General features: G+C 45.8%; 1 long non-coding RNA gene across 1 annotated transcript in view; it reads right to left on the bottom strand.

Annotated features, from left to right (window-relative positions):
• The window catches only part of LOC119270050, a 3,720-nt gene extending 2,066 nt beyond the window's left edge, over window positions 1-1,654 (bottom strand). The window contains exon 1 of the long non-coding RNA XR_005133897.1: window positions 313-1,654. This is a non-coding gene — a long non-coding RNA (uncharacterized LOC119270050). The remainder of the gene's footprint in view (window positions 1-312) is intronic.
• Window positions 1,655-3,516: the final 1,862 nt, after the last annotated feature.

Genomic DNA, 3,516 nt, shown 5'->3' on the forward strand with positions numbered 1-3,516 from the left:
ATTTTCATCTAAGAAACAGGTACAATACAACATACAACAGCAAGAAACAGGTGCATTCAAACGGCCTCACATACCAAATTACTTTCCCTTTCAATACACACTCTTTGTGAGCTTGTCATAGTAAAAACAAAATGGAAAATACATGAAACGAATGGGAAGCAAATAAAATAATTACATGATTTATAATTATATATAGTACAAACCAATTGAAGTCTATAAGTGCAGCTCTAAAACCCAAGTATTGAAACTTCAATGGGAAGAGCATACATAATATTAGAGACAAACCTAAAAAAATATGGATCCCATGGTTACCTTGGAGGAAAAAAATCATATGAAGCTTTATATTCCAAAATCATCGATCTCTCCCTTCCGAAACACATCAAACAGAACCTGTATAACATAACTACTCCCTCCGTCCGGAAATACTTGTCATCAAAATGGACAAAAAGGAATGTATCTAGAATTAAAATACGTCTAGATACATCTCCTTTTATCCATTTTGATGACAAGTATTTCCGGACGGATGGAGTACTACATACAACTATCTTATTTTTGCATTGGCGGATTCCTCAAAATCATAGTACAGAGCTAGCAAGAAAAGATTATACACACTATGTAATAATCATGATTTTGAGAAATCTGAAAGTTAGTAAAACAAAAAATACAAATGTATTAGGAAATATCAGTAGTCAGTCATCATACCTTTGCTTGAGCATGATACACATTACAATTAGATATACCAGGCAAGTAATCTTAAATTCATCGCTTAGTTTATTCATAAGAAACAAACATTACTTCACCTGAATCATCTCCACCAGAAACATAAACAAAATCCATTGACTAACATGGGGTGCCATAAAAAATACCTGTAACGCCTCCTCTTAACATCAAACTGAACTTGTTGCATGGTAGTTGATGGTAGATGTAGAGAAAGCAAGCTTGCTGCAGAGTGCTATTGATAGAGATGCAGGGTGCCATTGAAGGAGATGCAGACCAGTTGGTTCTGTTCCGCTCCATACAACGCAGTCTGGTGATCTATAGTAGAACATAGAAAACACATTTTTTTTCTTGAATCTGACATTGTACATCAAGCCAAATTAGTGGGGCATCTGTGATAAATCCAACAGGCTGGAGTACACACGCTCTCTGTCGCCGTCGTCTTCCTCTCCGCATCAATCTCCGCCACCCTCAGGACACAGATTTCTCCAACACGCTCGTAGGCGCAACACCAAACAGGTGATGCTCGTGGTTCGCGGCTAGTAAAAGCAGAGGTGCGCACCAGAGGCTGGCCGGGTGGTGCGAAGATGTGTGCAACGGTACAAGGATGGCTCAGCAGCAGGGTAGACAGGGCACAGGTGGCCAGCCCGCCGCTCGGTCCCCAGCCCGCATGGCCGCGCGGGACTCCCGCACCGACGGCAGCCCCAAGGGCCTCCAAGCCGAGGCTCGACCCGGCACGGGGGAGGGGCTGGCCCCGAGAAGAGGGGAGCCGGCATATCCATCGGCCGGGAACTGGGCAGCGCCCTCCATCGTCGCCGTGGGAGGGGCTGGCCCCAAGGAGCGGGGAGCCGGCGAATCCGTCAGCCAGGAGCTGGGGCGGCGCCCTCGATCATCGCCGTCGTTTGGGGATGGAGGTGGAGATGAGATCGACGAGGCAGGGTCGTGCAGGGCGGTCATGTTTTTTCTTTTCTCTCTTCGGTACCGGTTTGGGTCTGACATATGAGGGGACTGCGGGTGCAATTTCTATAAAATAGGAAGGCCTATTTGTAAAAATGCCGCAACGGTGAACCCAGAGACTCAATCCATGCTTTATTATTAGGGATAGATAATTATTCAGTTTGCATACATTAAAATTGCCTTTGAAATATATGGCCAGTATCATCTATCGCGCGGGAAAAATCCCGCCCTTTCCTATTTAATGGGGTTTGTATCGATGGATCGTGCGAAACAGCAAAACTATAGTACTATAGAGTACTAGTGACAATTCACTGGGCCGTCGTGTCGTCTACTCCTCCGTCGTAAGAGTGGAGCGCTCGCTTTCATAAATCCTCTAGTCCCTTTCGCCGACATGTGGGACATCAAGCTACCGGGTCCACGTGCCATACCGGAATACAGTGCAGAGCAGCTGGGGTGAAGCACCCCAGTCATGGCGCCGGTGTAGTAATGAGCAATGAGGCGTCAACTCACAAAGTTGCACCTTTCCCGCAGTTAAGTTAGAGGGACGAAGCAACCATCATTTCACTCGTTGCTGAATCTGCTTCTCCCTCATCTTCTTCAACTTAACCACGTGTTGCTTCTGCCGTTGTTCTGCCTCATGTGGGACGCGGATCGGCTTGGTAAAGCACTGGCACATGGGACCGCATGTTAGCAAACCGCCAGGACAACATCCTCCGAAAATAAGAAGCCTAATCCTAGACTTACAAAGGGCTACGTAGCTTCTACATATACTTTCCATCTAATCTATATATGCCCCCTTGATTTCCAGGTGGGGTGGGCCTAATCCTCTCCTTTAATACAATCAAATAGTCCCACATCACATCAGTTTGTAACTATACGTAAACCATTACGTGGATGTAGCATTGCTCAAATAAGAAACCTCCCCCGCCATCTGCGTGGCAAAATCACCTCCTTTTTACTAATCTTGATTCTATAATTTTTTAGATCAATATAATTGAGATTTGTATAGATAGCACACAGGAGCAAAACCAAGTGGTACGGTTAAGGGCATCCACAATGTGTAGCCAAATGTGAAAATAGCTTTTGGCATCGTGGGAACCATTATGGACGGTGTTGCCAAAGCCAAAAAGATGGAACCAAAGCTCCCTAATTGATTGATTGAAGGAATAGAAAAATGCAACGTCTCTCCTCTTTCTTCCATGCTTGGACGCATGTAGTACAGTATAGAGCACAGAGTCTACTCCCGTGTCCCTTCTATCACAAATCACAAAGCAGTGAGGCGTCAAATCACAAAAGCACGGATGAAGCAACCATCATTTCACTCTTCGCTGACTCCGCTTCTCCATTGTCTTCTTCGAGAAACCATCTCACCGCACTAGTACTCCTAGTAGTACTCCCTCCGATCCTTTTTTGTCTGCGTCTAAGAAAATTTCGTTTCCCCTGCAATGCTCTGCACATTGGCATTTTTTCGCTGCTCTTTCCAACCGGGCCCTCCACCCCTTTCCACCTCATGCGTGCTTGCATTAATCCCATCTCTCTTTACCATGTGCTTCGCATCTTCCCAAGGCAGAGAGATCTGCTTGCATGCAGAAACAGGAGAGAGAGCGAGAGGCGCATGCGTGCAGAGAGATGGACAGGGGAGAGAGAGACGACATGCATACAAAGTCTGAGCCAATCTCGCATGCAACCATGGTCTCCTCAGATGAATCCAGGGGCAAAACAGTCCATTTTTTTGCTCATTGCTCCTCTCCTTGGTATACGGGCTGGGCCTTAGACACAAAGAAAAAGGACCGGAGGGAGTACTAGTAAAGGACTTCCTGGATGCAAATAAGGCGGTTGTCT

This window comes from Triticum dicoccoides, chromosome 3A (assembly GCF_002162155.2).
Source record: "Triticum dicoccoides isolate Atlit2015 ecotype Zavitan chromosome 3A, WEW_v2.0, whole genome shotgun sequence".
NCBI lineage: Eukaryota > Viridiplantae > Streptophyta > Magnoliopsida > Poales > Poaceae > Triticum > Triticum dicoccoides.